This window comes from Pan paniscus, chromosome X (assembly GCF_029289425.2).
Source record: "Pan paniscus chromosome X, NHGRI_mPanPan1-v2.0_pri, whole genome shotgun sequence".
NCBI classification, from domain to species: domain Eukaryota; kingdom Metazoa; phylum Chordata; class Mammalia; order Primates; family Hominidae; genus Pan; species Pan paniscus.
In genome coordinates, this window is record NC_073272.2 from 77,492,664 (window position 1) to 77,514,779 (window position 22,116).

The 22,116-nt window shown below is 40.2% G+C and overlaps 1 protein-coding gene across 4 annotated transcripts in view; it reads left to right on the forward strand.

Moving 5' to 3' along the window:
* Window positions 1-124: 124 nt before the first annotated feature.
* Window positions 125-22,116, forward strand: part of ATP7A (ATPase copper transporting alpha) — a 137,706-nt gene continuing 115,714 nt past the window's right edge. The window contains exons 1-2 of one of the 4 annotated variants that reach the window (XM_063601824.1): window positions 200-354; window positions 12,522-12,565. The gene's annotated coding sequence lies outside the window, so the exon portion shown is untranslated. Of the gene's footprint in view, window positions 355-12,521; window positions 12,566-22,116 lie in introns of all 4 variants that reach the window. The other 3 variants (XM_008978125.5, XM_003824407.5, XM_055106355.1) reach the window with 3 other exon arrangements.

Below are 22,116 nucleotides of genomic sequence, written 5' to 3' on the forward strand. Positions count from 1 at the left end.
CACCCGAGGCTGCGTGTCGGCCCGGGGGCAGCAGGGGGCAGGAGAAGCTGGCTCTAGACCACGCGTTCCTTTTCACGTGACCAGTCGCTCTCTTTCCCGTGGCGGCCCTGCTTCCGGCAGGGGCATCACCCGGAAGTGGGGGTAGTCGAGGGAGGGAGGGGTAAAGGCGGCTGGCCGCCGCGGCAGGGGGTGGGAAAAGAGAAGCAGAGGGAGGAGTTGTTGCTGCCGCCGCCGCAGCCGCAGCTACTGTGACTTCTCCGATTGTGTGAGCTTTGTTGGAGCCTGCGTACGTGGATTTATCGCTGCCACGGTCTGCGTAGCTCCAGAGGTTTAACCATAGGATAGAGAAACCGGGTAAGTCCTACATTGGCTTCCCGTCGTCCTTTCTCCTGGAGGGGGTCTTCTGTGCTGTCAGTTTGTACTACGAGTGTGGTGAGAAGGTCATGTTAGTCTGGGGCAGTCTCGAAAGTCTCACTTATTCACAATTCAGGTATTAACTACATTTATGTTTTACCTCCCCTAACAGGGGATAGAGGAGGGGAAATTAAATCCTGACCTGTGTCACTTTCTTGTACCCTCTTGGAGAGAGTGTCCTGATCATCCATGGCCTACGTTACCCAATTAATTGAGGGTACAAGAAAGTTTGTGTTTGGCATTGAAAGTCACATGGACTGGGGTCTTTGCTTAGTGACACCTCTTTATACTTTGGAAGCTAAGGTTACTAAAATGACCATAATTGATGAAATAATAATTGAAAAATAGATATTTGGCTTCTTGTCTTGCTCTGGGAGCGTAAGGTAAACTGAGAGAACTCTTGTTTCCACTTAGTTTTGTTCATTGTGCCCCCTTTCCAGTAAAGTTACTGTCCATTGTCCGACCCTGTGGCATCTTATCTTTGACACTTTTCTTCGTTGTAGACGTTGAGATTATCTTAAGCACAAACACTTATGTTTCACAATTCAGCGTTTGTCCAGGATCTGATCTTTATTTTAATCACAGACTCTTTATCTACAATAGTATGGCTTTGTATTGAGAATATGTGCAGAACATTGAATTAGATGATACTGAGGTTATTAATTTTTTTTTTTTTTTGCCGGGTGCGGGGGGGGGGAGCAGGGAGGGGGTGATGCACAAGAAATAAGACAGAGTTCCTGGCCTCAAAAGAGTTTACTTACAGTAGGCTGGGCGCGGTGTCTGACACGCCTGTAATACCAACACTTTGGGAGGCCGAGGAGGGTGGATCACCTGAGGTCAGGAGATCGAGACCAGCCTGGCCATCATGGCGAAACCCTGTCTTTACTAAAAATACAAAAATTAGCTGGGCGTGGTGGCGGGCGCCTGTAATCGCAGTTACTCGGGAGACTGAGGCAGGGGGATCGCTTGAACCTGGGAGGCGGACGTTGCAGTGAGCCGAGATGGTGCCACTGCACTCCAGCCTGGGCTACAAGAGCGAAACTGTCTCCAAAAAAGAAGAAAAAAAAAATAAACAGTTTACATACAATTGAGTCCGAATTGAGTTAGTTGAATTCAGCTATGAAGACAATGGTTTCTAGCAGCCCCACTGACTGAATTACTAGGTTGCTTATCACATCCTTTTCAATGGTTATTTTTGAACTGGCATTTTATTATATTTAACATTTTCTGGTGTCTAAGGTCATGACATGAGAGAGTTTTTTTTGTACTTGAGGGTCTCAATGTAGTAGGAAAGAAAGATACACGATTACCTAAACATTTAAAAAATCTCACTAATGTTATATATTAGAAACAGGAGGTGTTATGAGAGTGCAGGGAAGGGAGCATGTGAACTGGGCTTTGAAAAATAGATAGGATTTAGCTTTGCAGGAATGGAGGAAGAGGAAGACATCTATCTGGACTGATAGAAGAAATAATGTGAGCAAAGCCGTGGGGGTCTGGAAAGTTGCCCGACCTCCAGTAACACACTGTAAGTCAATATTCCTATTTCTAACAGCCACATCTTCCAAGATGTCACTGATTAAAATTAGAAAAAATATAGAATACAAAACTAGTCAGCTCACAAACATATCCAACTGCCCTCCAGCCAATAAGAAAGCTTATATAGAGAAAAAAAATACATGGAAATGACAAAAGCAATGTTAATGTATGAGGCTTAATTCTGATGTAAACTCAAATCTAAAAGAGAAAAAATGTAAAACTCACTATACTTTAATTCTGATTGAGTGTTGTGCCTTAAATATAATTTGGAATCATTTTTAAAATTGTTGGGAATGAATAACATTTTCTGAAGTGAGCAACTGTTCCAGGTTTTCCCCCAAGGAATCTCTGCTTTTCCTTTTTTCCTCTAAATTGATTTCTCTCTATTGATCTTCTTAACTTGATAGGAACTATTCTATTCCGATCACAGCCTTAGAAAGATCTTGATGCCTGCCCTCAAGATAAGGTTAAACACTAATCCCTCCAAAGGATAGGTTAACATCTCTGTTCTCTAAAGCAGAAGGTTGATTTTCTTTGAAAAATGCTTGCAGAAGCAGTAAAATTTGCTTACAAAACAAGAGAGAGAGAGAAAAGAGTGCAAAAATAACCCCAGCTAACACACTACAACCTTCACTTCTGTGAGGGCGCTAAAGGAAATACATTTAAAAAAAATAAATTCCTTGTTATAACTCCTTTTATCTATATATTTAAAAGCTCTTGGCAAACTTTATTAATCAAGACTTTGGACATCCTGATGAGTGAAAATAATCTTCATTTGCCAGTTGGGAAAGTAAATTGCAAGGAGAGATTTTTGTCTGAACTCATAGAAGCACTAGCATAGATGAGAATAGTATTTGGGAGTTTTGTCTCAAAATTCCTTCTATTCATCTTTGTTAAAGGGCAGTTCAGGTTTTAGCGTTTTGTTTTTAGACAATGATATTTCTTAGGATATAGCTCAACATGGGGCCGGGGCAAGAGTGTTGGGAGGCTGGGGGACAGATGAGTGATAGGCAATGGTTAGGCAGAGTATTTTAGTTCACTCTACCATCCCAGCAATCATGTTTTTCCCTCTTAAATCTCAGTCTTCAGGTTGATTTAATGTGATATTACTTGCTTACTTAACTTGCTGAGATAGTTTGGCAGGAAAAATATCAAAATTCCTTTAGAATGTGTTTCATTAAAAGGGTCCTGTGTTTCTGATTTTATAAAATGTTCTTACTTTTTCCAGCACTGTTTGCAAATTGAAGTGATTTCCTAATCTTTTTGTGCCCAAATGTATGAGATATTGGTAGACTACATCAGTTTTCACAGATACCTCTTTCCTTGAAGGAAATGAGGGTAAAATACCCCATTTTGAGTCAGTTATGTGTACTTTGTACCATATTTTCTGTTCACATTTAAAATTATACAGCTATGTCTCAAGGATGAAAAAAGAGTTTTACTTATTTTTACTATTAATCTCTAGTGTAGAAGTCCAGTTTTTCAGACCTATAATCAGGAGTGCATTTTTAACAATTTACCAATTGAAATAAATGGGTTATTTCACATTGTAGGGATATTGTTTTAGACTGGCCATTAACCTTATTTTATTTTATTTTTATTTTAAAAGATGTTATTATTTATCTATGTATTTATTTATTTTTAGAGGCAGGGCCTCGCTCTGTGGCCCAGGCTAGGGTGCCATGGCACAATCATAGCTCACTGCAGCCTTAATCTCCTGGGCTCAAGTGATCCTCTGGCCTCTCAAGTAGCTGGAACCACAGGCGCATGCCACCATGCCTAGCTACTTATTAATTAATTAATTATTATTTTTTAAATAATATTATTTTTAAGAGATGGGGTCTTGCTCTGTCACCCAGGCTGGAGTGCAGTGGCGCCATCATAACTCACTGCAGTCTCGATCTCCCAGGCTCAAGCGATCCTCCTACCTCAGCCTCCTGAGTAGCTGGGACTATAGGTGTGTGCCACCACTCCCAGCTAATTTTTAAATTTTTTGTAGAGACAGCATCGTGCTGTGCAGTGGTGCGATCTCGGCTCACTGCAACCTCCGCATCCTGGGTTCTAGTGATTCTCTTGCTTCAGTCTCCCAAGTAGCAGGGATTACAGGTGCGCGCCACCACACTTGGTTAGTTTTTGTATTTTTGGTAGAGAAGGGGTTTTGCCATGTTGGTCAGGCTGGTATCGAACTCCTGACTGACCTCAAGTGATCCACCCTCCTCAGCCTCCCAAAGTGCTGGGATTACAGGCATGAGCCACTGCGCCAGGCCTTAAAACACCTAGTGTTAAAAATGGTGTCTTAATTGTATTCTCAGATTCTCCTAGAAAGAAAAGATATACTAAATGTATATTTAGATATACTAAAACACCTAATGTTTATTTTTGTTTATTTATTTTTGAGATGGAGTCTGGCTCTGTCACCTAGGCTGGAGTGAAATGGTCTATGTTTGTTTTTTCATCTTGACAGTAATATCTTTGAACATTTTCTGGAGTATTAGATATTATTCTCTTGATGCTTCAAGGTATCTTAACTTCACCATTGTATTGCGATATATTGTTTTGGAGAGACAGTATAATATAGGATTAAGAGTGGAGGCTAGGTGGGGCACAGTTGCTCACGCCTGTAATCCCAGCACTTTGGGAGACCGTGGCAGGCGGATTGCTTGAGCCCAGGCGTTCGAGACCAGCCTGGGCAACATAGGGAAACCCTGTCTGTACAAAAAATACAAAAATTAGCTGAGTGTGTTGGCACGTGCCTGTAGTCCCAGCTACTCAGGAGGCTGAGGTGGAAGGATCGCTTGAGCCTGGAAGGTTGAGGCTGCAGTGAGCTGAGATCACACCACTGCACTCCACCCTGGATGAGAGAGTGACAGAGTGAGACCCTGTCTTGTCCGAAAAAAAAAAAAAAAGCCTGTCTTGTCTGGCTCAGTCCAGGTGCTAGACTGTCTAGGTGGGATCCCAGCCCCTCTACTTACTACTTGTATTGTATGACCCTGCGCAGATTTCATACTCCTCTGTGCCTCAGTTCCTTCAAATTTCTAAAATGGGGACAATAACAGTACCTGTCTCACAGGATTGTTAATGATCTAATACATGTACGGTGTCTGGCAGATAGTAAACATACAATAAAATGTAGTTACCTTTAATATTTTAATATATTATTTACTGTAAAAGTAATTTTAACATCCTATATAATAAAATTATAAATTACAGTTTTGCTGTACTATAAATTTAGTAGACTATAGGATCAATGTACTAATCAATCAATACTTGCAAGCAATATTTAAATTCTTTAAAAAATTTTTTTTTGGAGACAGGGTCTTGCTCCGCAGCCCAGGCTGGAGTTGCAATGGCACGATCTCTGCTCACTGCAACCTCTGCCTCCAGGGTTCAAGCGATTCTCATGCCTCAGCCCCCCGAGTAGCTGGGGTTACAGGCGTGTGCCACCACACCCGGCTAATTTATTTATTTTTAGTAGAGACGGGGTTTCGCCATGTTGGCCAGCCTGGTCTCAAACTCCTGGCCTCAGGTGATCTGTCCGCTTCGGCCTCCCAAAGTGCTGAGATTACAGGTTTGAGCTACCGCTCCCGGCCCTGCCACCACGCCCCGCGCAATACTTAATTTCTAAGTTACACCATAGAAAATTGGCCGGTGCGGTGGCTCACGCCTGTAATCTCAGCACTTTCGGAGGCTGAGGTGGGTAGATTGCTTGAACTCAGGAGTTCCAGACCAGCCTGGGCAACAAGGTGAAACCCCATCTCTACAAAAATTACAAAAAATAGCCAGTTGTGGTGGCATGCGCCTATAGTCCCAGCTACTGGGGAGGCTGAAGTGGGGGAATTGCTTGAGCCTGGGAGGTTGAGGCTGCAATGAGCTGAGATCATACCACTGCAATCGAGCCTGGGTGACAGAGTGAGACCCTGTCTCAAAAAAAAAAAAAAAAAAGAAAAAAAAAGAGAAAGAAAACGGAAAACTCAGATTGAGAGGGTCCCCCAGTAGCCTACAGTACACCTACATATGCTAACATGGCATCTTAAAGCTCATTATTACAGCTGGCAAATCAAATCACTGTGATGTGCTCATCCTATTTCCCTATCAAGAAAACTCATAACAATCTGCTTCTGTAATTAGTGAGCCACAGACTCTAGGCCATCGAGATTTTCCACATTCCCTAATTGTCAAATGCTGAACCATACTTGTACTGAATAAGTTGTGATACAGTGTAAGCAAGGGAAAAGGCCTTATGTATGTCTAACCTACTCTGCAAATAGCTGCATTCTTACAAAGTTGTGTGTAAATTGAATTTTTACAAAGCATGTCAGCACTTTGATTAGTACATTTTTATTGTGTGCTTATTGCATATTCAGTGTTTCCTGTGAGCTATACAAAGAAGCATAAGGCATATGTTCCAATGTCTAGCAAGAGAAAGAAGTTTAATACCAAGCAGAGAGAAATTAGGTACTACTAAACTATGAAACTGATTCCAGGGTATTCGGAATTTAAAAAGAAAGTGGCTAGGAGTATTTGACATGATTTTTCATGAAGGAGGTGGGACTTCAGTTCATTTACTTACTCAACAGTGATTTATTGAGTAGCCACCATGTTCACTGGTGGTATGATAGTGAACAGAGCAGATATGGTCCTGTTTCTGTGGAGTTTACAGACTAGTGAAGTAATAGAACTTAAATATGTGCAAGAAAACATTCTAGGTGAGGGGACCAGTTCTAAACAAAGTCATAGAAATAAATGATAAGAGCATGGACTATATGGCAATCAGTGAAGGGACTTGCTTGATTGTAGTAGAGATTTTATGTTGGGGAGGAGCACTGCAAGTGATAGATGCAGACCATCTTTTGAATGCTTTGAAGAACTATTTAAGTCTATCTAAAAGTCCTTTGGATACACTGTTCTGGAGAGGGTTTGGGGCTTTGGGGTCATACTGCCTTGGTTTGATCTCATCTCTACTCTAATTTGTTTAAGTTTAGAATTTTATAGTAAGTTTTCTCAGTGACACAACTCTATAGGCAACAAACTGATATTTACAGAGTGGTTGGGGTCAGTAACCCTTGTATCAGTTAAGCAATGTACACATGAAGTGCCAGTAGGAAGTCCAAGGAAAGGTTGGGAGAAATAAAAGGAGGTTAGTAAAGGAAAGAGAAATAAATACATTCTGTGATAGTTGGTAGAATGTCATCAGAAATGTCTTCAAGCAAAACAATACATTTGCCTGTCTTTTGTTTCTAGTTGCGTTTAATGGTAGTGTGTTTTCCTTGTCTAAATATGAGAAAGAGAAACTAAACTGCAGCTACTTGACGTGGGCATCTGAGAGCTACCAATGGTTGGCTTAGGTTATGTTCTACATTTGAAGCATCTGGTCAGTTTTAGATTGTCTTCTATATTTGAAGCATCTGGCTAGACCACTTGTGTCCCAGTTTTCTATTTTACCTAAACTCAACTTGGTCAGAAGCTTATGTAGTAAGTATTGTTTGTAACCTGTGTTAGTACTCTCTTAACATGGCTTAAAGCATGAATGGATTGCCAAATGAATACCTGTTATGACCTGTATTTTTTCTTGTTACCTTTGGATTTAATGTAAGTATAATAATGCTCTAAGAACATTTGACAGTATTGTTCAGGCACTTTTTTTTTTTTTTTTGAGACAGGGTCTGGCTTTATTGCCTAGGCTGGAGTGCAGTGGCACGATCACAGCTCACTGCAGCCTCAACCTCCTGGGCTCAAGCAATCCTCCTACTTCAGCATTCCAAGTAGATAGGACCACAGGCATGTGCCACCATGCCTGGCTAATTTTTAAATTTTTTTTTGTAGAGACGGGATCTTACTTTGTTGCCCAGGCTGGTCTTGAACTCCTGGGTTCAAGTGATTCTCCTGCCTCAGCCTCCCCAAAGTGCTAGGAGTACACAGGCAAGAGCCATCATGCATAGCTGCTTATTCAGGTGCTTTTAAGAAATTTTTTCCACCAGAAAAGTAGAAATGATCATACCAGACTACCTTTGTCTCCTCCCAATCTTTTATTATGGTGATGTCCAACCTTGTTATAAGGAGGAGCTTCTTTTAATCTCAGAGTCATGAGATCAGGGCAGATACTGACAGTGTAGTTCCTGAGAAGTAGTTGCTGGCTGTGCTGTTCTTCCTTTCCCACTGGGAATCTTAGCTGAGACATGTAGCAGAGAGAAGACATTATGGGGAGCCAGCATGGAGCTTTATAGGAGGTGAGGTGTCTAGATCTACCAGTAGATCCCGATTTGCAGGTTTGAGACTCCTACCTTATTTCATCCATGGCTGTTGCATTATACAAATCTAGTGGGCAGCAGCCACAGTCTGTAAAAATTATGACATGGAATTACACAATGTGGCAGCCCTGGAAACTACCCAAACCACTTCTATTTCTAGTCCTGTATTCCCTTCAATACCTACTACATCCAGCAGCCGTGATAGTCCCAACACGTTTATCATTTGAATCTCTTTGCTTCCCACTTGAAGGCTCCCCTTTAATCCAACAGATAAAATTTACATCTTTGTCTAAGGATTTCAAGGTGTTGCATAAATTTTCTTATTCTATTTAAGTATACTCATCAAGAAAATGATAATAACTGCCTCGTCTAATTCATAGGTTTTTATCAGTATCAAGTGGAATAATGTATGCAAAAACTTCATAAATTAAAGAATACTACACAAATATAATATTCTTTTCAGATATATTATGTTGTGGAAAGAATACTGAATTCCAATCAGATGTCTGGCATCTCAGTTCTTTCTGCTATTAGCAAACTGTGACTTTGGACAAATTACTTTGTGCTCTGGGGACTTTGTTTCCTTACCTATAAGAGGAAACTAATAATGCCACTCCTATCTACCCAGACACCTAAGAGCTACTTTTTCCTCACCTCCACATTCAGTAACCAAATTTGTTGTCTAGTTCTTAAAATTTCTTAAGTTGGTCCTGCCCTCTCTATCTCCATTCAGTTCCTAATCACTTCCCTTTTGGGCAGCAGCCTGTTAAAAAAAATTGTGGTAAAATATGCATAATATAATATTGACTATTTTAACCTTTTTTTTGAGATGAAGTCTCACTCTATCACCCAGGATGCAGTGCAGTGGTGTGATCTCTGCTCACTGCAGCCTCCGCCTCCCAGGCTCAAGCAATTCTCCTGCCTCAGCCCCCTGAGTAGCTAAGATTACAGGCACACGCCACCCCTGGCTAATTTTTATATTTTTAGTGGAGACGGGGTTTCACCATGTTGGCCAGGCTGGTGTCGAGCTCCTGACCTCAAATGATCCACCCGCCTTGGCCTCCCAAAGTGCTGGGATTACAGGCGTGAGCCACTGTGTCCGGCCCCATTTTAACCATTTTTAAAGGTACAAGTCAGTGGCATTGAGTGCATTCTCAGTGTTGTACAATCATCACTGTTATGCATTTCCAGATTTTTTTCATCATCCCAAACTGAAACTCTGTACCCATTAAATAATAGCTTCTCATTCTGCCTTCTCTCACCCCTTGGTAACCTCATTCTACTTTCTGTCTCTATGAATTTACCTATTCTAGGTACTTTTTGAAAAATAATTTCAACATTTATTTTTGATTCAGAGGGTACATTTGCAGGTTTGTTACCTGGCTATATTGCATGATGCTGAGGTTGGGGTACAATTGATCCTGGCAATCAGGTACAGAGCAGAGTGCACAATAGTTTTTCAACCCTTGCCCCACTCCCTCCCCACCCAGTAGTCCGCAGTATCTATTGTTGCCATCTTTATGTCTATGAGTACCCATTTTTTTTTTTTTTTGAGACGGAATCTCGCTCTGTCGCCCAGGCTGGAGTGCAGTGGTGTGATCTCGGCTCACTGCAAGCTCTGCCTCTCGGGTTCATGCCATTCTCCTGTCTCAGCCTCCCAAGTAGCTGGGACTACAGGTGCCCGCCACCACGCCTGGCTAATTTTTTTTGTATTTTTAGTAGAGACCGGGTTTCAACATGTTAGCCAGGATGGTCTCGATCTCCTGACCTCGTGATCCGCCCACCTCGGCCTCCCAAAGTGCTGGGATTACAGGCGTGAGCCACTGCGCCCGGCTGAGTACCCATTGTTTAGCTACCACTTATAAGTGAGAACGTGTGGTATTTGGTTTTCTGGTCTGCATTAGTTTGCTTAGGATAATGGCCTCCAGCTGATTCCATGTTGCTGCAAAGGACATGATTTTGGTCTTTTTTTAATGGCTGCATAGTATTCCATGGTGTATATGTACCACATTTTCTTTATCCAATCCACCATTGATGGGCACCTAGGTTGATTCTATGTCTTTATTATTGTGAATAGTGCTGCATTAAACATAGAAGTGCATGTCTCTTTTTGGTAGGACAATTTATTTTCTTTTGGATATATACTCAGTAATGGGATTACTGGATCGAATTGAGTTCTAAGTTCTTTGAGAAATCTCCGTACTGCTTTCCACCACGGCTGAACTAATTTACATTCCCACTAACAGTACCTAAGCATTTCTAGGTACTTTTAATAAATGGAATAATACAATATTTGCCCTTTTGTGTCTGGCTTATTTTACCTAGCATAATGTCTCAAAATTTCATCCATGTTGTAGTATATGTGAGAATTTCATTCCTTTTTATGGCTGAATAATATTCCATTGTTGGGTAATAACGTTTTAACTGGTCCTCCTAACTCCAGGCTTTGCCCTATCAAATTTGTCCTTCGTGATCTGACCTTACTTACCTTTACAATCTCCTTGTTGTTACCATTCATGCCATATGCCTCAGCCATACCAGTGGTGGTCCTTAAATATGGCATGCTGTTTGACAACTCTGTAACTTTATTCATGGCTCTTTTGTCTGAAATTTATTTCCATTCTTCTGGAGAACTCCTACTCAATCTTCAAGACCCAGTTTACCTAACAATAGTGGATGGGTGAAATTATGATACGTTCATATAGTGGACTTCTAGTCAGCCTTTTAAAATTATGGCATATATATTAGTGGTTAAAAGCACAGGCTCTGGACCAGGCTTACTGGGATCAAATTTCAAATCTGTCACTTACTAACTATGTGACCTTGGGAAAGTTCCTTACCCTCTCTGTATCTCAATTTTTTCATCTATGAAACAGGGATAGTAATTGTATCTATCCCATCAGGTTGCTGTGAACATTTAATTACTTAGAAGTATTAGCTAGGCCAGGCGCAGTGCCTCACGCCTGTAATCCCAGCACTTTGGGAGCCCCAGGCGGATGGATCACTTGAAGTCAGGAGTTTGACACCAGCCTGGCCAACATGGTGAAACCCTGTCTCTACTAAAAAATAGATAAAAATTAGCCAGGCTTGGTGGTGGGCACCTGTAATCCTAGCTACTTGGGAGACTGAGGCAGGAGAATCACTTGAACCCAGGAGGCGGAGGGTGTGGTGAGCTGAGATCACGCTACTGCACTCTAGTCTGGGCAACAGAGCTAGATTCTGCCTCAAAAAAATAAAAATAAAAATAAAAATATTAGCTATTATGTTTTATTTATTTGTTAGTTTTTAAATTTTTTGTAGAGATGGGGTCTCGCTATGTTGCTCAGGCTGATCTTGAACTCCTGGCCTCAAGAAGTCCTCCTGCTTTGGCCTCTCAAAGTGCTGGGATTACAGGCGTGAGTCACTGTGCTCGGCCAAAAGTATTAGCTATTGTTATATATTAATATTTACTGTCATAGAAAAATGTTTATTATATAGTGTTAAATGAAAAGAAACATGCTGTAAAATAGAATAGTATATCATTTTTGTTAAAAATGTGTGTGTTCTTGGGTGTGGTGGCTCACGCCTGTAATCCCAACACTTTGGGAGGACCAGGCAGGAGGGTTGCTTGAGGCTGGGAGTTTGAGACCAGCCTGGGCAATATAGGGAGACCTCATCTCTACAAAAAATAAAAAATTAGCTGGGCATGTGGTGCATGCCTTGAGTCCCAGCTACTCAGGAGGCTGAGGTGAGAGGATTGCTTGAGCCTAGGAAGTCGAGGCCACAGTGAGCTATTACTGTGCCATTGCACTCCAGCCTGGGCAACAGAGTGAGATCCTGTCTCAAAAAAAATGTGTGTTTATATGTAGACACACATATAATACCCTCCTAGACTTACATACACACACCCCACCCCACCCCACACACACAACCCTCAACATGTTAGCCTTCATTATTTCTCAGTGATAGACCAATTGGTTGTTTATTTTTTATATTTGCTTATCTATATTTTCTGTTTTTCTCCATTTGACATTTATTTCTTACATTTGGGGAGCATGAAAAAAGACACAGTTAAAGCATCTCTTCTGTGAAGCCTTCCCTGATTTCCCTTCCTTCGTCCTTTAGGGCACCAGAATACCTTGCATCCCTGAACTCCTTAAAGCCTGTATTATATTCATTTACATTTTAATCCCCAACTGGGACTAGTGCAGAGCCTAAAAGATACATGAACTTAGCCATATTAGTAAGGTGAAAATGGAATTATGTGCAAGCACTTTACACATGTTCTCTCATATACAGCACTCAGCAGTCCCATGAGTAAGAGTTATCTGTGTTTTTCAGATGAGGAAACTGAGCATCAGAAGAGACCAAACAATTTGCTGAAGGTATACAACAGTAAGCAACAGAATTTGGATTCAAATCCAAGTCTGTCTGATGCCAAAGGTGGTCTTTTCAATGTATATTGAATGACTGAATGATCTAATGAATGTATCTGCTGTCTCAGATGACATAATTTATGAAAGACTTATTGGTAAACAAATATGCTATATGAATGTAAAGATATGTTGTTATTTTCTGCTATATTTTCATCTGCACCCTAGATTCTGACTAGGCAAATGAGCTTTCCTTCTCCCCATGCACAATTTTTTCCCTCTGTTAGTATAAATTGGCAATTTTGGCTCTCCATTTGTCTTTTTATACTGCCCATGCTCTTTCCACTCTTTAGGAACCTGACTCATAATTATGATATTAAGCTTTTCAGATTAATCTAGCCATGTCCATCAGACTTACTGTTGTGTGTACATGTTGAGAAAACTAATTAGAAAGTATCTGGCCAGATACAATTTGTTTCAGTGATGCCAAAGTATGGTAATTCCTAGTTTAATGTGTTTACCTTTTACTTTTCTTTCTTTCTTTCTTTTTTTTTTTTGAGACAGAGTCTGTTTACCTTTTTTTGTGTGCTGATATGTCCACATTTAATTTCCTACATTCATATGCATACCGCTTTCAAAAGAAGGTGTTGTCAATGATAAAACATTAGACAGAAATAGTTTTTAGACAGAGGATGTTAATAAGTTCAGCCTATGTCTTATTTAGGTTTATGTTTTTGTGTGTATGTGTGCACAGCCTTCATCATTTAAGTTTATGTTTTGTGTGTATGTGTATGCAGCCTTCATCAAAAGAAAAAAGGCAGATAGTCAAGAGGTGTTTTAATAATTTATATCACAGCTACAACAGAATATACTAAACCAAAATTTAGAATTTGATTATAGCTTGACTCCCTACAATTTTTTCAGAATTAAAAAGATGAATCCCCTTTAAAGCAAACTAACTGAAGGGAAGCATCTACTTTGTGAAAATTGCCTGTCTAAAATGGGGTGGGAAATAACTCCCTTTTAAGTACCGCACTTTTTTTTATTCTACCAGAACCTGGTTTCTAAAGATTTCAACCTATTTTTATAGTCTCAGTTTTGTGAGATGACAAAGTTCATCTTAGTGATTTCTAACTAAGAAAGCACAACCACAGAAACGAGGAATGGATTCTGGAAAGGGAAACTTCCTGCAAATTATGATGAATTTACAGAAATAGTAAATATTTAAATTCCATAAATAGTTAATATTGTTGTTGATAGTTATTTGTCTTGATTTCTGTTCAAGAAGTATACATTTGAATTAGCACACAGTGTATTTTATTCCTAGCAATTTAGTATATTTTTCATAGCCATCGATATTTGGGATTCTGCTTGCTTATGATTACAAATCACTTGAAACCTGCCAGTTGAAAATTCTCAAGAGTGTGAAATGATATGGGCCTTCAGTGAATTCATTCCCCTTTATCTGTATAAAATACCTGGCTAAACAGTTGTCTTTGACAATTTTAAATTACTGTTTCCTTTCTTAAAAACTCCTTTCCAGAAGCTGATCTCCCGTACGTTTCCAGTACATAATTTTTCATCCTTATCTGTCCTGACAGTGATTCAGCTTTGAATAAGAGAGAATGTTACCAGAGTTTCACCTTTATTGGCCTAAGTCTTTGTTTATTTTTTGAGACAGAGTCTTGCTCTGTCGCCTAGGCTGGAGTGCAGTGGCATGATCTCGGCTCACTGCAACTTCTGCCTCCCGGGTTCAAGTGATTCTCCTGCCTCAGCCTCCTGAGTAGCTGGGACTGCAGGCACGCGCCACCACGCCCAGCTTATTTTTGTATTTTGGGTAGAGACGGGGTTTCGCCATGTTGGCCAGGCTGGTCTCGAACTCCTGACCTCAGGTGATCCACCCACCTCGGCCTCCCAAAGTGCTGGAATTACAGGCATGAGCCACCACGCCCAGCCAGCCTAAGTCTTTAAAACAGGACATGAAAGGAATTGAAGGGTTGGGTATGGGTGGGGATGTAGATCTAGACTATATTTATGGAATGTTTGCTTCCTTCGTGCTGAAAATTGTTCTTTGGACCTTGGGATGAAAAGAGAAAATATATGAAAAATAAGAATGTTATGAAAAGTCTAAGTATTCTGAAAAATACATTAGTATACTACTTTATAATCATACCATATAAATATTTCAGCTATAAAAATTAATGCAAAATAAATTTTCTCCCAATATGTTAACTGCTTTAAAAAAAAGTATTGGCAAGATTGATTATATTCTTTCCTAAGAGGAAAGATAACTTTGCATAATCACCAAGATGGTTTACCAACATACACCACGTATACTGAGTATTACAGTCTTCACCAACATGAGTCAAATGCTAGCGTGTATAGGGTTGGTAGTATAAACCTACCTGGTACCTTTTTGGTTTTGCTGACTAAATGGTGCTAAAGAAGCCAGGGTTATAGACTTCATCTCTGTGGGAGTCACTTGTTCTTTGGAGTCATTAGGTATGCCACTAACTCTGCTCCACAGTTTTCCGAATGCAGTTTGTTCATTAAGAAAGGGAGGCTAGTACAGAGTAAAAATAGCTCAGCAAAAAGCCATCATCAGTACCCATGCCCTTAGCCTCCTGATGGGGGGAGGAGGGTCTTTAATGTCCAGGCTTTCAAACTCACATATACATTTTTATTATTAATCAGTGGAGGCTGCACTTAGAAATTTATTTCTTTGGACTTCTGCAATATTCTGCTTATAAAGTGTTTCTGTGGTTTCAACTGTAGATCCCTTTTTGCCTTTATCTCCAGACTCTTTTGTCTCAAAACTTTGTGGTCTCAGAGAACTAAGGAAAGACTTGGCTCACTATATGCATTTGCAGAAAGTAATAAGGCTTTTTTTTTTTAACGCCATAAAGTGATCTCAGCAAAGTGACAAATCTATAGTTTCAGAACTGAAACTAAACAACTCTTTCGTGGTTTATTAGACTCTTCTATATTAAGTAGAGCAGTTTTAGGTAAGCCTCTGGGAATCTCATGAAACTGAGCTTCCAGTGTGGCTCATAGTCGTTTGTAATCTATACAAATCTATAGTATCTTTCATTGAGTATCATTAAAGAATGAGGTATTTTGCAGAAGTGAATTTCCAAATAACTGAAGTATACCCTTTACATTTTTGTCATTCAGGGATCTGATGTATGCATCCTACAAAGACATCCTTGAAATACATTTACTTTTCCAAAATAAAAATACTTTTATTTCTGATTAGAACATTGATAAATGGTCAATGTAAAAACAAAATCTAGTCAATATTTATTTATTTATTTATTTGAGACAGAGTCTCATTCTGTCGCCCAGGCAGTGGGGGCAATCTCAGCCCACTGCAACCTCTGCCTCCCAGGTTCAAATGATTCTCCTGCCTCAGCCTCCTGAGTAGCTGGGGCAACAGGCGTCCACCACCACACCCGGCTAATTTTTGTATTTTTAGTAGAGACAGGGTTTCGCCACATTGGCCAGGCTGGTCTCAATCTCCTGACCTCAAGTCATCCACCCACCTTGGCCTCCCAAAGTGCTGGGATTATAGGCATGAGCCACCACGCCCAGCCCCAGTCAATATTTAGATAGCTCTCCTTTCTGAGATTTATTTTTTCTTACAGCATTTATCACTACTTGACTTTTGCAATTTTTTTTTTTGAGACGGAGTCTTGCTCTGTCACCCAGGCTAGAATGCAGTGGCGCAATCTCAGCTCACTGCAACCTCCACCTCCCCAGTTCAAGTGATTCTCCTGCCTCAGCCCCCCAAGTAGCTGGGATTACAGGTGCACACCACCATACCCAGCTAATTTTTGTGTTTTCAGTAGAGACGGGGTGTCACCATGTTGGCCAGGCTGATCTTGAACTCCTGACCTCAAGTGATCCTCCTGCCTCAGCCTCCCAAAATTCCAGGATTACAGGCATGAGCCACTGCGCCTGGCTCACTACTTGATTTTATACATTCCTTTGTTTGCTTATTGTCCATCTCCCTCACGAGAATGTGAGCCCCATGAAAGAAGAGACAGTGCCCCTCTTCACTGCTGTATCACCAGCACATAGATTAGTACCTGAAACATAATGGGACTTCAATAAATATGTGCTGACTAAATGAAGAAAGTAGAAATCACTCTTAATTCCACCATCCAGGGATTAGCCATTGTTAAGATTCTGGTATCATTTCTTTCCTTTTTTTTCTTTTTTAAAGAGCAACCCTATTAACTGATCTGGTATGATTTCTAACAAAAGTTTTTTCTCTTACATACACATTCTCATGTGTATATATAAATTTATACAACATTTTAATAGAAATAGGACTATCGTCAATTGTTTGTAGCCTCTTTTTTCACTTAACTCATCACAGACATGATGTCATTAAGCAAACAATTATGTGTTTTTAATGGAGATATGATAATATATTTGACCAATTCTGTATTGATATTTAGGTTGGTTCCAGTTTTTCAATCACATAAACAACCTTGTGATAAGCATCCTTAGCCATACATCTTAGTACAGTTGTCTGTACCTTTCCTCCCCTTTGAATATATTCTTAGAACTGGAATTTCTGGGTTAAAAGGTATGCATTTTTTTTATTATATTTTAAGTTCTAGGGTACATGTGCACAATGTGCAGGTTTGTTACATACGTATACATGCGCCATGTTGGTGTGCTGCACCCATTAACTCGTCATTTACATTAGGTATATCTCCTAATGCTATCCCTCCCCCTACCCCACAACAGGCCCCGGTGTGTGATGTTCCCCTTCGTGGGTCCAAGTGTTCTTATTGTTCAATTCCCACCTATGAGTGAGAACATGCGGTGTTTGGTTTTTTTGTCCTTGTGATAGTTTGCTGAGAATGATGGTTTCCAGCTTCATCCATGTCCCTGCAAAGGACATGAACTCATCAAAAGGTATGTATATTTTAAGGCTTTTTTTGAGACGGGGTCTCACTCTGACACCCAGACTGGAGTGCAGAGCTGCAATTATGGCTCACTGCAACCTCAAGTGATCCTCCCACCTCAGCCTCACGAGTAGCTGGGACTACAGGTGTGCACCACCACACCCGGCTAATTTAAAAATTTTTTGTAGGGACAGGGTCTTACTATATTGCCCAGGCTGCCTATTTTAAGGCTTTTGATAAATATTGCCAACTTGTCTTTTGGAAACTCTGTAGGGATTGGTGTTAGTTTATACTACCATCAGCAGTATATCATAGTTCGTTAACTCAAAACTATTTTGATATTAATGATTTTGAAAAAAAAGACTTTCTAAAACACATTAAGTATTTTTAGTGCTTTATTGCTTTTCTAAGCAGAATACCTGTACCTGATTTAATTATAACACACATACACACACACACACTCATATATATATGACATGACATGTGCTCGACCTGTTATTGCTCACTGTCCTTGAGTTGAGAGTAGTGTTCTTCCTTCTACCACTGCCTCCATGGGGCAGAGAGGTCCTTTCCAGAGCTGAGAATGTCAGTAAGAGATATATGTTCCTTGGCATCTTGACTTCCTAATTGGAATTTACTATATGTTTCCCCACACGAAACAGTGTTATAGCACTATTAATATATAGTCCAACTGTGCTATTGTCTAAACTCCTAAGAAATGGACCTTTGAACCTAGCCATCATTTATAAAGTTCTTCTTATGAGAAAATACGTTTCATCTTCAAAATTGAGAAACAACTGTTCAAGAAACCCATTTTTAAATTGAAGGTACACATTCAAAAAGTATATATTGAGGGCTTATTGTATGTGTGAAGATAAATGTGCTAGGCCGTCAATGGGTAATTCTTTTCTTGATGATGCAATGTTAAGGTACCCCTGCCCCCTAGTCATCATTTTGGTCAGGTCAGGACAACCAGTTGCAATTGTAACCCAGGGAGAAAATATTACTGGAGTGTGTTTGCTAGGCAGGGGACCACGTACAAGGGTTTCTGCAGAACTTTGGAGGCCAGGATTGAAGGAATAGCTGCTCAGAAGAGGTAGAAGAGAAAAACATATAGGAAATGGTAAGGAAGTGGGAAAGTTGGAAAGATTAATGTGTTTCTTTTAGATTAAGGGGAGAAGAGGGTACTGTTTGTCTTCTCAAGATGAGTGAGGATGGACATTCAGGCTGACATTCTGCCATCAAAATGCCTTGTGTAGGAATATTAGTCTTTGCATATAACTTAACAAAGCTGACCTGCCATTGTTGTGTTTTTGCTTGAGGACAGTGCCACACTGCTGCTGCCATGTACCCAAAGAATTGCTTGAACCCATCCCCTTCATTACTTCAACTCTAATGACTATTACTTTTCATTAATTTAGGCTGTATTCTTTTCAGACAACATAAGGTAGGGGAAAAGAGCCTACTTTTTGGAATCTCAGAGGCCTGAGTTAGAGTCAGATTCTATCATTCATTAACTTATTTGTATTAGGCAAAGGAGCTCTCACTATGTCTTCGAACTTGAATCTTCTCTAGAAGGAGAAAAGTTTTATGTGATTATTAGGATTAAAGTGTTTAAAATGTCTGGAGTATGATAGGAACGAAATAAATTTTAATTTGTTTCTTTTCTTTTTCTTTTTTTTTTTTTTTTTTTGAGACAGGGTCTCATTTTGTTGCCCAGGCTGGTCTTGAACTCCGGGGCTCAAGCAATCCTCCTGCTTTGGCCTCCCAAATTTCTGTGATTACAGGCATGAGCCACTGTGCTCAGCTAAATCTTAATTTCTTTTATTCTCCTCTCCTCCACCTCATTTTCCACCCACTACCAGAATCATCTTCTATTTTAAAAATCTGCGTCTGAAAGAATAACATTATAAAAGTAGTATATTGAGGTTAAACGTGGCCATCTGGCCATATGTTTAGCTCTCATCCTTCACAAAACTCCATTAATGTGACAGTGAAAAGATTTTTAAAAGGTTACACCTGCAAGGAAAAGAAAACAGGAGAGCTAAATCAGCAGAGGGATGAATTTAATATATTTTTGGGAGATAAGAAGCACATGAAGAGGGAGAACCTTCCAGCAGAGGAGGATATTAATGAGAAGTGAGCTCTTTAATCTCACATTACCCATGATAGGCTCAGAATTTGAAGGTAAGTTGTTTATCCTGAAAGGTGAAGAAGAGACCCAGGGCTGAAAATAAGGGAAATGTTTTAAAAACTGAACAGGAAGGGATTGGACCTCTTAGTTTTTCTCAGGAGACCAGGAGTATAGTCTCAGTACTAAGTGAATCTGAAAGGCTCTGAGCTCCTGGACAGTGGGGTAGAGTAGAGGATACTAAAGCATTGGGTTGAGAACAGGGAAATTCAGTGGAAGTCTGCATACTGTGTGGTCAGCCCCTTCCCCACACCTTGCTCCCAAATATAGCAGCAAATATACCTTGCTTTGCAGATAGGAGATTGGAGAATTCTTTTCTTGGAAAATGAATGATCCCAGAGAAAAGAATTCCAGATGGTAACATGATAGGGTTCCGCAATGAAAAAGATAGCTAGCTGCCATTCACTCAATACTGAAATGCATAGTGGTTAAAGGCATGGGCTCTAGAGTTAGGCTTCCTGAGTTTGAACTCAGACTTAACTACTTACCAGCTATATGACCTTGGGCAAGTTACTTAACCTATTTGTTCCTCAGTGTTCCCATCTTTAGGATGGGGAAAATTATGTTTACCTCAAGATTGTTGTAAAGGTTAAATGAATTAACAAAGCACTGCTGATGGTAAGCTCTGGTAAATACTAGCTGAGGAAGGAGGAAGTACCCAGGGACTTCCTTAGCTGTCAAAGGCAGCTCTCCACTTTAGATCATGCCCCAATAGTGACCAGCAGCCTTTTCTACATAGGTGGTACATGGGGTCTGAACAGGGGCTTTGACCCCACAGAAGACACCTTTCCCCAGTTCCTCTCTCTCATTCTTAACTCTGTCTTTTAGGAACATTCTTAAGACTGTCTCCAACTGCAGCATTGAACTCTTACTGTTCATTTTTTCAGTAAATGTTTATTAGGTGCCTACTCTGTGCAAGTACTGCTCAAGCTGCTGGAATGACAGCAGTGAACCAGGTTTGTAATAATAGCTAACACTTACTGAATGCTTACTGTGTGCTTTACATGTATTAAGTTGTTGAATTCTCGAAACAACCCTCTGAAACAGATGATGTTATGATCTCTGTTTTACAGATAAGGAAACTGAGGCACAGAGATTAAATAACTTGCCAAGGCCACACAGCTAGCAAGCAGCAGAGATAGGAATCAAATCCAGACAGTCTTGCTCTTGAGTCTGTTTAAAAAAAAAACTGTAGAGACAGGAGTCTTGCTGTGTTACCCAGGCTGGACTGGAACTTGAGTCTATGTTTTTAACCATTATGCCTCCCTGTTCTCATGGAGCTTATGTTCTGGAAGTGGGAGACTGACAGTAAATAAGTAAACAAAGAAAATAGAGACCAAGTAGCAATAGGCGGTACCAATTGAGTATCCCTTATCAGAAATGCTTAGGACTGGAAGTGTTTCGGATTTCGGAATTTTTGGATTTTGGAATATTAGCATATATGTAATGCGATATCTTGGGGATGGGACTCAGGTTTAAACATGAAATTCATTTATGTTTCATCTATAACTTGTACACATAGCCTGAAGTTAATTTTATTAATATTTTAAATAATTTTGTGCATGAAACAAAGTTTGTGTACAATATACCATTAGAAAGCAAAGGTGTCACTATCTCAGCCACCCATGTGGACAATCTGTGATCGACCTAACCATTGTTCCTGACTCTGAATTTATATGCTACTGGTAAGCAATCATTTTCTTGCACTTATTCACATAACTGTAAATTTTAATCAATTAAAAAACATGACATACCATTAATACAGTGAAAAAACAAGGTGTTCAGGGTAGCAAGCAGTACAGTAGCATCACCAGAGTTCCTTTTTTAGCTGTTAAACCACAGCAACAAACAACAGCAAGTTTTCAGTCTCTACTTATGATACTGTGTTTTGATTAAAAGATTACTATATACTATATTTTATGTTTTTAGGTGAAAAGAAACATTAGAAGTAGGTCCTGTAGGGATGAGGAGGCATTCTGCTGTATGGCTTTTTAAAATGTCTTTTCTAGGCCAGGCGCGATGGCTCATGTCTGTAGTCCCAGCACTTTGGGAGGCCGAGGCAGGAGGATTGCTTGAGCTCACGAGGTTGAGACCAGCCTGGGCAACATAGCAAGACCTCGTCTCTCCTAAACATTTAAAAAAAAATTAGCTGGGCGTGGTGGCACACACCTGTAGTCCCAGCTACTTGGGATGCTGAGGTGGGAGGATTGATTGAGCCCAGAAATTTGAGGCTACAGTGAGCTATGTTAACACCACTGTACTCTAGCCTGGGTGATAGAGCAAGACCCTGTATCGAAAAAAAACCCTGAAGTTTCCTCTACAGTCTTCTGCCTCATTAACAATGGTTTTTTCTTAGAAGTCTCTCTTTGATATTTTGGACAGATATGATGTCTTGTTCTGTTATGAATGCACGCAGGTACATTGCAGCTGAAGGGAGCTGGGAGGGCCTTTTT